This window comes from Physella acuta, unplaced genomic scaffold (assembly GCF_028476545.2).
Source record: "Physella acuta isolate Inbredline_101_S28 unplaced genomic scaffold, ASM2847654v3 ptg001897l, whole genome shotgun sequence".
NCBI lineage: Eukaryota > Metazoa > Mollusca > Gastropoda > Physidae > Physella > Physella acuta.
In genome coordinates this window covers 1-14069 of record NW_026733402.1, presented here as the reverse complement: position 1 = coordinate 14069, position 14069 = coordinate 1, and the positions used below count along the sequence as shown (strand labels likewise).

General features: G+C 41.4%; 2 non-coding genes across 2 annotated transcripts; both read right to left on the bottom strand.

Annotated features, from left to right (window-relative positions):
• Positions 1–5115: 5115 nt before the first annotated feature.
• Positions 5116–5234, bottom strand: LOC131931131 (5S ribosomal RNA). Its single transcript, XR_009384246.1, has one exon. It is a non-coding gene; the product is annotated as a 5S ribosomal RNA (ribosomal RNA).
• Positions 5235–13393: 8159 nt separating this feature from the next.
• LOC131931127 (5S ribosomal RNA) lies at positions 13394–13512 on the bottom strand. The gene has a single exon (XR_009384242.1). It is a non-coding gene; the product is annotated as a 5S ribosomal RNA (ribosomal RNA).
• Between the last annotated feature and the right edge of the window lie 557 nt (positions 13513–14069).

Sequence of the window (14069 nt, the reverse complement as noted above, 5' to 3'; positions counted from 1 at the left end):
CATGAACTTCTTGAAAGCTGTGTACTTGAGCTCATGTTATTTTTTATTTTCTGTATTTTGAAAAAAAAAAAAGTATATATATGATAATAAAAAAAAAAGTTCAGAGTATTTAATTGTTGTTTTGTCTTGTTAAAGAGAATGTATGTTGTGCAGAAGTGTAACCAACTCATTTTCAAGCCAGGACTAGCAAAAGACAAAACAAAAAGAATCATATGATATGATGGTAGTAGGAAAAAAATAAATCAGTGAACAAATGGTGGCAGATGCATGCCTTAGCAATCTGACATGGTAGCTTTAATGAAAGAAAAACAAAAATAATAAAAACACCAAAAGCCACACTCACACAGTTATGTTCAACATATATAATGAAGACAGAAAAAAACCAACCCACCAGAATGGATGTATTGTAATGAAAATGGCAGTTAGCACTGGTGATAAGAATCAAAAGTGTTGGCTAATAATTCCTATTACAACAGCCAGCCTTATAATCTGAATTAAAACTATTAAATCCCATTCATCCCTTGGATCTATGCCAAACAACACACAATAAATGATATGCATAGAGGTGTGCTGATGCCCTGTGTGAGATGCAGAATGAAATAGTGTTTTTTAAAAAAAGGAGCCACCCAGTAATAAGTATGTGGCCTTTTTATGTCTAGTTTAAAGGATAGAATTAGCATGAAATGTGTTAAGAGAATAGTGTGTGCAGTTGTTGGGATAGGCATATTACTATGCAGGCCTATGTATGTATGTATATCTATCTCTACTTATTAAAGAAAAGAATGACTAAACAAAAAAACAACTGTAACATGGCAGCTACACAGAGTGGGTGGGTGGGTGGATGAGGGAGGGAAAACTCGTTCAATGTAAACCAAACCGAGCTAATTGGGAATGGGTGGAGGCCCTGAAAAGGGCCGAGTAGTAGAGCCACACAACAAGCAAGCCAGGTGGTTGTTTGCTGTTGTGTTTATTTGCTGGTGGTGTACTTGGTGACAGCCTTGGTGCCTTCACTGACGGCGTGTTTGGCCAGCTCACCGGGCAGGAGGAGACGGACAGCGGTCTGGATCTCCCTGGAGGTGATGGTGCTGCGCTTGTTGTAGTGGGCAAGACGGCTGGCTTCAGCTGAAATGCGCTCAAAGATGTCGTTGACGAAGGAGTTCATGATGGACATGGCCTTGGAGGAAATGCCAGTGTCAGGGTGCACCTGCTTCAAGACTTTGTAAATGTAGATGCTATAGCTTTCCTTTCTCCTCCTCTTCTTTTTCTTGTCACCGGTGCGTACGGCTTTAGCCTTACCGGCCTTCTTGGCTCCCTTGGAAGAAACTTTAGGTGGCATGTTGTTTTCTTTTCAACGGCTTGAACAGAAATGAGGCGAACCGACCGCCGGCCGCCCTTTTATATGAAACGGCGAGGAAATTTGGAGAGTACGAGTACGAGTACGAACGCCAAGCCGCTGCGCAGCCAATCAGAACGCTCGCTTGGTGACGAACGGATTTCCTCGCCGTTTCGTATAAAAGGGCCGATCTCGCCGTTAAGTCTTCATTCATCGCCTGCAGCCGTATCGCTGTTAGTCGCTGTATTTCTTCTCGCTCCTAACCAACTCACAATGTCCGGACGTGGTAAAGGCGGTAAAGTCAAGGGAAAGTCCAAGTCTCGCTCCTCCAGGGCAGGCCTTCAATTCCCAGTCGGACGTATTCATCGTCTGTTGAGGAAAGGAAACTATGCTGAGCGTGTCGGTGCTGGTGCCCCAGTCTACCTAGCCGCCGTCCTCGAGTATTTGGCCGCTGAAGTGCTCGAGTTGGCCGGCAACGCTGCCAGAGACAACAAGAAGACAAGAATCATTCCTCGTCACCTCCAGCTGGCCATCCGTAACGACGAAGAGTTGAACAAACTTTTGTCGGGTGTCACCATCGCCCAGGGTGGTGTCCTCCCCAACATCCAGGCCGTGCTTCTGCCCAAGAAGTCACAGAAGACACCCGGTGGCAAGAGCTAAACAGTGTCACCCTGCTGCCCACTGTCCACCTAGCCTACTACTGTCCTTTTCAGGACAACCAAAGTTTACCCAATTAGCTTTCGTTGTGTGTCAATGAACAAAAATCGAGTTTTCCTACCCTACCCTACCCTACCCTACTTGTTTCAAACTTTATTAATAACGTATCAACATGTCAATCACTAGCAGTATGAGATCATTATTATAGATGTATAATACTTACACTGGTTTACACGAGCAGAACAGGGAGGGGGCGGTCATATTAATAGTAGTAACTGGACATATTTTAGGGGTATTCGTTCATAGATACAAATGAAAATAGAATCTATTTTTCTTTAAATGTGCTCCGTTTAACCCCTGTCTACAACAAATAAGGGTGGTCGTTATTTTAAAATTCTATTCTTTAACCTACCGCTAGTCTACCCTTTTTATTTTATATCTTCTTCTTTTTAAAACCAAATATGTTTTTATTAATCCTTCCCCCTCATTTATTTACACACTGTGTAAATACCGCCGATCGGGCGGTCGAATCGGGTCAGAATATCTACCTAGGTCTATAGACTAGGTCTAGATCTAAATTGTTTCAGGCAGTCTATGTTGGGTTCTTTTCTAATCACTCACACACACATTCATAATTCATTGAAGACGACAGAAGCAAACACACCGGATTCCATTGACAAGCGGCACAACCAAGGATTTCATTTGAACGAAGAATATTTTGTGTTATCGGCCCTGTCTGCTATTAATAGATCGCTCGGCTGGATACCGTGTCTAAAAATAATCTGCTATGTCGACGCTGTCTCAACGTTGTGTGGCTGCTACTGGCCAATCAGCGTCGTTAAACTCGTACTCGTCCAATGGGAGAGCTTCGTTGCGCTAAGGGTTTGGCGGACGGTTATAAAAGGGCCAGCAGCGCTGAGCTGCCGCATTTCCTTAACAGTCAGTTAAGATCATTCAAAAAAAAAAAGATGGCTCGTACCAAACAAACCGCCCGAAAATCTACTGGAGGCAAAGCCCCACGTAAACAGCTGGCCACCAAAGCCGCCAGAAAGTCAGCACCAGCCACCGGCGGTGTTAAGAAGCCCCATCGTTACAGGCCTGGAACCGTCGCCCTGAGAGAAATCCGTCGTTACCAGAAGAGCACTGAGCTGCTCATTCGCAAGCTGCCATTCCAGCGCCTGGTCAGAGAAATCGCCCAGGACTTCAAGACTGACCTTCGCTTCCAGAGCTCCGCTGTCATGGCCCTGCAGGAGGCTAGCGAGGCTTACCTCGTCGGTCTGTTTGAAGACACCAACCTGTGCGCCATCCACGCCAAGCGTGTCACCATCATGCCCAAGGACATCCAGCTAGCCAGACGTATCCGTGGTGAGCGTGCTTAAGAGGTTTCTTTTAAGCCCAAACCACCACCCCCTGTCCTCAACCAAGGTCCTTTTTAGGACCACCTGACAACGTTCAGATTAGCAGTGAAGGTCCCCCACCTCACGAGTTTCCACCCACCCACCCACTACACCCCCTGCCCATGTCTGCCACTCTACTACTACTACTACTACTACATCTATTAGTATTATTCTGGGGGATGCGGGAGATAGGTTCTATTCATTTATCTCTTTAATTCAACTCACACATCACATTGCTATTTGAATTCGTGTATGCATGCTGTTGATATTGTTTTATTTATCTCAAATGTGAAGAAAGGAGAGAATAAATTTTATATTTTTCTTTCACCCACCCACCACCCTATCCATTGCTTTTTAAAATATATATATAAAAAAAAAAAAAGAAAAACCCTTTAGGGTTAGAGCTAGATATCTAGATCTTAATCGGAGAGCAGAAATTATTCTTAACGACTACACGCCATAGATTATTTAATTATTAGAAGCCTAACTAACCTATTCGTTTCACGATGTAAACAAACCACTGCGAGTACGGAGCGGAGTACGAGAATATTATTTCGTTCGTACTCGACCAATCAGCGTTCGAGATTCTCTCGTACTCGCATAATGAGCTCGCTCGTACTCGCATAATTAGGTGTAGGGAAATATTTCAGTTTTATTCGCACAAAACGGTGAAAATAACGTCTAATATCATATTTTAACATGACAAACGTGGATCTTTTCTATGCCTACACGTGTGGGCAATGAAACTCTTTATTTTTTATCCAAGGGTCGCATAGCAGAATAGGTGAAAAAATGACTTTGAAAACGACACCGTTAGCCGACAAGCCAGCAACATTCCAGTCGACACGGCAAGCTGCTTTTTCATTGGCTGGCTCATTCGCCGACCGCTTTTGGTTGGGCGGTGTCCGCCATATTGAACGAACTCGAGCCCAGGACCGTATATAAGGAGCGAGTTTCTCTGCAGACGGCGTTTTTCGAACACTCCTTCATCAACAAAGAAGAAAAATTCAATATGTCTGGCCGAGGCAAAGGTGGTAAGGGACTCGGCAAAGGAGGCGCCAAGCGTCACAGGAAGGTGTTGCGTGATAACATCCAAGGTATCACCAAGCCAGCCATCCGTCGTCTTGCTCGCAGAGGTGGTGTCAAACGTATCTCTGGTCTGATCTACGAAGAAACCAGAGGTGTCCTCAAGGTGTTCCTTGAAAATGTCATCCGTGATGCCGTCACCTACACTGAGCACGCCAAGAGGAAGACCGTCACTGCTATGGATGTCGTCTATGCTCTGAAACGTCAAGGTCGCACCCTGTACGGCTTCGGCGGTTAAACTCAACCCAGGACCACCCATTTGTTCTACCCATCCGGCCCTTATTAGGGCCACCCATACGTTTCCGAATTAGCTCGAGTGGTTGTAACCCCTACACGAATGTTTTCCATACCTACCCCTTATTTAACTTACTGAGTTACTTCTAATTATTAGGTTGTAGCCTACTTAGTTTATTTATTTAATTTGGGCAGAGTGGTCATCTTTCCTTTGTTGGTTTTTAAGGGGTTTGTTTCCATGGGTGGGTAGGATCGAGGTAGCCTACCGTGAAGGCACAAAAGAAACAAACAAAAAATATTTCGATATTACAAAAGTGTTCACAGGTATGTGGTGAACTTAGGAAAGAGTGCAGGTGGTAAGAATAGGTGTCCAGTGGGGCAAAAAATAAAAGACAAAAGATGAAAAAAAGTCTACAACACGTGGTGTTCCCAAGCGGTCACCCATCTAAGTACTAACCACGCCCGACGTTGCTTGACTGCGGTGATCGGACGAGAACCGGTATTTTCAACGTGGTATGGCCGTAGACATCTGTGTGAGAAAATTGGGGCTTATAAATATACTCAAACGAAATCAGCAGTTATTCGTCCTTTTCTGGCTACAATAATGATTTCACTGCTTTCCTCATATTATTTCAATAATAAAAAACGCCCTAAATCTCCACAAAAGCGAAACATTGTTTTAATATCGAATACTATGTGCCTTTTTTTCCCTCTACAGCCATTGGTCGCTATTTTTAACCTGAGGCGGTAACCACCGGTAGACTTCCCTGAGCTACTAATTTTCGAGCATCGCGCGTTGTAAAATACAAAATAAATACATTTTCCCCATTTTCCTTGACTAAAATCAGAAAACCAGGTGCCCCCTGCATCCGACCTGTCCTTTAACTATCGCTTTCATGTGAAATGATCTATCGGAAAGGCGATACTTTAACTTTTTTGGGTCTCCCGCTCACTCACTCCTTCCGAAACATTCTGCACGAATTCATTCAATTTTAATCCAACTCATCACATAGATCTAGATCTAGCCGCCTACAAGTCTACTAATTTAATGTTTGAGAAATAGTTCAATGCTTTTCATTTATTAATTATTCTTTTAACCTTTTCCCACGACAACTGGCACATTTATTTTCAGTCTATTAATATTCTGGCTTCATTTTAAAACACGCAACTAGGCGACGATCTAGAATTCTAGATCTAACGCTCTAGCTTAACTAAAATAATATAAACAGGAGGGTAGATCTATTCAAAATACTGTTTCAAAAATTACAATAATAATTTCACGGTGAAAAAAAAAAGGCAGGCGATCCATGGTTAATTAAATGCTAATTAAGGATGTTGCTTAAAAGGTTAGGTTGGCCTGGGACGCCAGTATTTCTCTAGAGTCTAGATCTAGAATTTCTAGATTCTGTAGGAATGAGTAGCCTAGGTATTAATAATTAAATGCATTAGTAATTATTAGTAAATAACATAAGATTTAGTTCAGTAAAAACTAATAGATCTAGATTTTAGGTCCAATGTTGGCTATCAGACTTGATGCTTGATTGTAATGATTATTAGGTTTGAGCAATTAATTTTTTTAAACATTTTTTTTAATTATTAGTATTAGTGATAAGTCATCATTAGTGGGAGTAAATTTACTTCTTTCCAGTCTGGTTCTGGGTTTCCTTGTAGCCTATATAATCTAGATCTAGTTGGTGATAATATTAATAAATATTGTTTCCCATTTTAAATACTCAGGCGGTTTGTTTGAAAGTCTGACCGCAGCTCCATATTCATTGACTGTCGAAGCAGCGCATAAAATGAATTAGCTTATATCCAGGGCTGGCCTGGTCTGCCTGTTATTGTGACTGAATTGTCCTACAGACAAGACCTGAAGAAGCCCTCGTTAAGTAATAAGTGTACAGCTTGCTTTTAGCCTGGCGCGGGGATCTTTCACCGGCCACTTTAACATTCTGCGACAGGGCAGGCCTTTACTTTAAGCTTTAATCTTAGCTGGTTCCGCTTTAACACAGGGTATTCTTTTGTCTTTAAGTATACCGCTTTCTTTCATCAGCCTGGAACCCTGTGTCTGCTACCGGTATCTCATCCGGCAGGGCAAAACAATTTCCAGTTTTTAAATTAAGCTGATGTCATTTTTAATACCAATGATTAGGATTTTGGCACAATGCTTATTTTTCTATATACACAAGATGAATTTCACATCATTTTCTGATTTCAGTTTAAGTTTGAAAGCATGTAAAATGTCAATTTGTCCTGCTATGTGATTTTTCTTCATTTATTTTTTGCTAGCCCATGGCATCACATTATGAAGACTCTACTAATATCTTTAGGCTGGGGCCAGTACCTTAACCGACTGTCGTCAAATGAAAAAACTGACAGAAGAGCGCAATTTAATACACACAACAGATATATATGTATCCGAACAAACAAATAAATATATTTGAACATATATACATACCTTTATATACGCACACTGATATATACATATATTTACATAATAAATACATTATATATGAATATATCTATATATATAACTTATTTATTTATACATATATATATATATATATATACTTATATATATATATATATATATATATATATATATATATATATATATATGTATTATGAATATATATATTAATTCTTATATAATATATATTTGTAAATATAAATTATATATATGTGTGTATATATATATCCTTCTGTTTGCTGGGGTAGAAGAAAAAAACTTATAATTATAATATTCTGAAGGATATTATTTTACTTGAGCGTCTTTCGTCTACACTCAAATATATATATTTGAATATACATTCAAATATATATTCAATGAATATACATTTAGACACACATGTAAATATATATATATATATATACACAAAACATGCATATATATACATACGTATATATAGACATATATACAATATTCGTCTATGTATATATATTCAATATTTTTACATTATAAATAAATATATATATAAAAATATATATATATATATATATATATATATATTTAAAAAAATATATACATATATGAAATACTTTTTACACATATTTATTTATGCTTCTATAATATATGGAAGGATATTAATTTACTCAAGCGTCTGCCTTGGGTGTTTATATAAAAAGAGAAGGGTTGAACTAATGAGAGGAATAAAAAAAATCTTTATATTCAATCTAATTTATTTATATTGTATATGTTATAGACTGGCATACATTTTTTTCTCTCTGGTTTATGTGAAAGGAGCTTGCAGGGATTCAAATTATTATTTTTTGCATTGAAATTCATTCTTTATTAATCACAGCTATGTTGCAGGCATATAAATACTTCCCTTTGGGCTCAAGTTGCTTTGAAAGAATCCTTGTCAGTATAGAACTAGTACCAGGACCATAAATGTATGCCCCAGGGCAAATGTTAAGAAAACCTCATCATTTTACAACTCCAACTGACCAGGGGCTTAAGAAATGATGCTTCTGCGCAAACTTTCTCGTCAGCCGGTAAGAGATCAACCTCCTTTTGATTGTTTAAATTTAATCTGTGCTGAAATCATTGTGCAGGCTGGCAAAGAAAACCATGAACTTCTTGAAAGCTGTGTACTTGAGCTCATGTTATTTTTTATTTTCTGTATTTTGAAAAAAAAAAAAGTATATATATGATAATAAAAAAAAAAAGTTCAGAGTATTTAATTGTTGTTTTGTCTTGTTAAAGAGAATGTATGTTGTGCAGAAGTGTAACCAACTCATTTTCAAGCCAGGCCTAGCAAAAGACAAAACCAAAAGAATCATATGATATGATGGTAGTAGGAAAAAAGTATATCAGTGAACAAATGGTGGCAGATGCATGCCTTAGCAATCTGACATGGTAGCTTTAATGAAAGAAAAACAAAAATAATAAAAACACCAAAAGCCACACTCACACAGTTATGTTCAACATATATAATGAAGACAGAAAAAAACCAACCCACCAGAATGGATGTATTGTAATGAAAATGGCAGTTAGCACTGGTGATAAGAATCAAAGTGTTGGCTAATAATTCCTATTACAACAGCCAGCCTTATAATCTGAATTAAAACTATTAAATCCCATTCATCCCTTGGATCTATGCCAAACAACACACAATAAATGATATGCATAGAGGTGTGCTGATGCCCTGTGTGAGATGCAGAATGAAATAGTGTTTTTAAAAAAAAGGAGCCACCCAGTAATAAGTATGTGGCCTTTTTATGTCTAGTTTAAAGGATAGAATTAGCATGAAATGTGTTAAGAGAATAGTGTGTGCAGTTGTTGGGATAGGCATATTACTATGTAGGCCTATGTATGTATGTATATCTATCTCTACTTATTAAAGAAAAGAATGACTAAACAAAAAAAAAAAAACTGTAACATGGCAGCTACACAGAGTGGGTGGGTGGATGAGGGAGGGAGGGAAAACTCGTTCAATGTAAACCAAACCGAGCTAATTGGGAATGGGTGGAGGCCCTGAAAAGGGCCGAGTAGTAGAGCCACAACAAGCAAGCCAGGTGGTTGTTTGCTGTTGTGTTTATTTGCTGGTGGTGTACTTGGTGACAGCCTTGGTGCCTTCACTGACGGCGTGTTTGGCCAGCTCACCGGGCAGGAGGAGACGGACAGCGGTCTGGATCTCCCTGGAGGTGATGGTGCTGCGCTTGTTGTAGTGGGCAAGACGGCTGGCTTCAGCTGAAATGCGCTCAAAGATGTCGTTGACGAAGGAGTTCATGATGGACATGGCCTTGGAGGAAATGCCAGTGTCAGGGTGCACCTGCTTCAAGACTTTGTAAATGTAGATGCTGTAGCTTTCCTTTCTCCTCCTCTTCTTTTTCTTGTCACCGGTGCGTACGGCTTTAGCCTTACCGGCCTTCTTGGCTCCCTTGGAAGAAACTTTAGGTGGCATGTTGTTTTCTTTTCAATGGCTTGAACAGAAATGAGGCGAACCGACCGCCGGCCGCCCTTTTATATGAAACGGCGAGGAAATTTGGAGAGTACGAGTACGAGTACGAACGCCAAGCCGCTGCGCAGCCAATCAGAACGCTCGCTTGGTGACGAACGGATTTCCTCGCCGTTTCGTATAAAAGGGCCGATCTCGCCGTTAAGTCTTCATTCATCGCCTGCAGCCGTATCGCTGTTAGTCGCTGTATTTCTTCTCGCTCCTAACCAACTCACAATGTCCGGACGTGGTAAAGGCGGTAAAGTCAAGGGAAAGTCCAAGTCTCGCTCCTCCAGGGCAGGCCTTCAATTCCCAGTCGGACGTATTCATCGTCTGTTGAGGAAAGGAAACTATGCTGAGCGTGTCGGTGCTGGTGCCCCAGTCTACCTAGCCGCCGTCCTCGAGTATTTGGCCGCTGAAGTGCTCGAGTTGGCCGGCAACGCTGCCAGAGACAACAAGAAGACAAGAATCATTCCTCGTCACCTCCAGCTGGCCATCCGTAACGACGAAGAGTTGAACAAACTTTTGTCGGGTGTCACCATCGCCCAGGGTGGTGTCCTCCCCAACATCCAGGCCGTGCTTCTGCCCAAGAAGTCACAGAAGACACCCGGTGGCAAGAGCTAAACAGTGTCACCCTGCTGCCCACTGTCCACCTAGCCTACTACTGTCCTTTTCAGGACAACCAAAGTTTACCCAATTAGCTTTCGTTGTGTGTCAATGAACAAAAATCGAGTTTTCCTACCCTACCCTACCCTACCCTACTTGTTTCAAACTTTATTAATAACGTATCAACATGTCAATCACTAGCAGTATGAGATCATTATTATAGATGTATAATACTTACACTGGTTTACACGAGCAGAACAGGGAGGGGGCGGTCATATTAATAGTAGTAACTGGACATATTTTAGGGGTATTCGTTCATAGATACAAATGAAAATAGAATCTATTTTTCTTTAAATGTGCTCCGTTTAACCCCTGTCTACAACAAATAAGGGTGGTCGTTATTTTAAAATTCTATTCTTTAACCTACCGCTAGTCTACCCTTTTTATTTTATATCTTCTTCTTTTTAAAACCAAATATGTTTTTATTAATCCTTCCCCCTCATTTATTTACACACTGTGTAAATACCGCCGATCGGGCGGTCGAATCGGGTCAGAATATCTACCTAGGTCTATAGACTAGGTCTAGATCTAAATTGTTTCAGGCAGTCTATGTTGGGTTCTTTTCTAATCACTCACACACACATTCATAATTCATTGAAGACGACAGAAGCAAACACACCGGATTCCATTGACAAGCGGCACAACCAAGGATTTCATTTGAACGAAGAATATTTTGTGTTATCGGCCCTGTCTGCTATTAATAGATCGCTCGGCTGGATACCGTGTCTAAAAATAATCTGCTATGTCGACGCTGTCTCAACGTTGTGTGGCTGCTACTGGCCAATCAGCGTCGTTAAACTCGTACTCGTCCAATGGGAGAGCTTCGTTGCGCTAAGGGTTTGGCGGACGGTTATAAAAGGGCCAGCAGCGCTGAGCTGCCGCATTTCCTTAACAGTCAGTTAAGATCATTCAAAAAAAAAAAGATGGCTCGTACCAAACAAACCGCCCGAAAATCTACTGGAGGCAAAGCCCCACGTAAACAGCTGGCCACCAAAGCCGCCAGAAAGTCAGCACCAGCCACCGGCGGTGTTAAGAAGCCCCATCGTTACAGGCCTGGAACCGTCGCCCTGAGAGAAATCCGTCGTTACCAGAAGAGCACTGAGCTGCTCATTCGCAAGCTGCCATTCCAGCGCCTGGTCAGAGAAATCGCCCAGGACTTCAAGACTGACCTTCGCTTCCAGAGCTCCGCTGTCATGGCCCTGCAGGAGGCTAGCGAGGCTTACCTCGTCGGTCTGTTTGAAGACACCAACCTGTGCGCCATCCACGCCAAGCGTGTCACCATCATGCCCAAGGACATCCAGCTAGCCAGACGTATCCGTGGTGAGCGTGCTTAAGAGGTTTCTTTTAAGCCCAAACCACCACCCCCTGTCCTCAACCAAGGTCCTTTTTAGGACCACCTGACAACGTTCAGATTAGCAGTGAAGGTCCCCCACCTCACGAGTTTCCACCCACCCACCCACTACACCCCCTGCCCATGTCTGCCACTCTACTACTACTACTACTACTACATCTATTAGTATTATTCTGGGGGATGCGGGAGATAGGTTCTATTCATTTATCTCTTTAATTCAACTCACACATCACATTGCTATTTGAATTCGTGTATGCATGCTGTTGATATTGTTTTATTTATCTCAAATGTGAAGAAAGGAGAGAATAAATTTTATATTTTTCTTTCACCCACCCACCACCCTATCCATTGCTTTTTAAAATATATATATAAAAAAAAAAAAAGAAAAACCCTTTAGGGTTAGAGCTAGATATCTAGATCTTAATCGGAGAGCAGAAATTATTCTTAACGACTACACGCCATAGATTATTTAATTATTAGAAGCCTAACTAACCTATTCGTTTCACGATGTAAACAAACCACTGCGAGTACGGAGCGGAGTACGAGAATATTATTTCGTTCGTACTCGACCAATCAGCGTTCGAGATTCTCTCGTACTCGCATAATGAGCTCGCTCGTACTCGCATAATTAGGTGTAGGGAAATATTTCAGTTTTATTCGCACAAAACGGTGAAAATAACGTCTAATATCATATTTTAACATGACAAACGTGGATCTTTTCTATGCCTACACGTGTGGGCAATGAAACTCTTTATTTTTTATCCAAGGGTCGCATAGCAGAATAGGTGAAAAAATGACTTTGAAAACGACACCGTTAGCCGACAAGCCAGCAACATTCCAGTCGACACGGCAAGCTGCTTTTTCATTGGCTGGCTCATTCGCCGACCGCTTTTGGTTGGGCGGTGTCCGCCATATTGAACGAACTCGAGCCCAGGACCGTATATAAGGAGCGAGTTTCTCTGCAGACGGCGTTTTTCGAACACTCCTTCATCAACAAAGAAGAAAAATTCAATATGTCTGGCCGAGGCAAAGGTGGTAAGGGACTCGGCAAAGGAGGCGCCAAGCGTCACAGGAAGGTGTTGCGTGATAACATCCAAGGTATCACCAAGCCAGCCATCCGTCGTCTTGCTCGCAGAGGTGGTGTCAAACGTATCTCTGGTCTGATCTACGAAGAAACCAGAGGTGTCCTCAAGGTGTTCCTTGAAAATGTCATCCGTGATGCCGTCACCTACACTGAGCACGCCAAGAGGAAGACCGTCACTGCTATGGATGTCGTCTATGCTCTGAAACGTCAAGGTCGCACCCTGTACGGCTTCGGCGGTTAAACTCAACCCAGGACCACCCATTTGTTCTACCCATCCGGCCCTTATTAGGGCCACCCATACGTTTCCGAATTAGCTCGAGTGGTTGTAACCCCTACACGAATGTTTTCCATACCTACCCCTTATTTAACTTACTGAGTTACTTCTAATTATTAGGTTGTAGCCTACTTAGTTTATTTATTTAATTTGGGCAGAGTGGTCATCTTTCCTTTGTTGGTTTTTAAGGGGTTTGTTTCCATGGGTGGGTAGGATCGAGGTAGCCTACCGTGAAGGCACAAAAGAAACAAACAAAAAATATTTCGATATTACAAAAGTGTTCACAGGTATGTGGTGAACTTAGGAAAGAGTGCAGGTGGTAAGAATAGGTGTCCAGTGGGGCAAAAAATAAAAGACAAAAGATGAAAAAAAGTCTACAACACGTGGTGTTCCCAAGCGGTCACCCATCTAAGTACTAACCACGCCCGACGTTGCTTGACTGCGGTGATCGGACGAGAACCGGTATTTTCAACGTGGTATGGCCGTAGACATCTGTGTGAGAAAATTGGGGCTTATAAATATACTCAAACGAAATCAGCAGTTATTCGTCCTTTTCTGGCTACAATAATGATTTCACTGCTTTCCTCATATTATTTCAATAATAAAAAACGCCCTAAATCTCCACAAAAGCGAAACATTGTTTTAATATCGAATACTATGTGCCTTTTTTTCCCTCTACAGCCATTGGTCGCTATTTTTAACCTGAGGCGGTAACCACCGGTAGACTTCCCTGAGCTACTAATTTTCGAGCATCGCGCGTTGTAAAATACAAAATAAATACATTTTCCCCATTTTCCTTGACTAAAATCAGAAAACCAGGTGCCCCCTGCATCCGACCTGTCCTTTAACTATCGCTTTCATGTGAAATGATCTATCGGAAAGGCGATACTTTAACTTTTTTGGGTCTCCCGCTCACTCACTCCTTCCGAAACATTCTGCACGAATTCATTCAATTTTAATCCAACTCATCACATAGATCTAGATCTAGCCGCCTACAAGTCTACTAATTTAATGTTTGAGAAATAGTTCAATGCTTTTCATTTATTA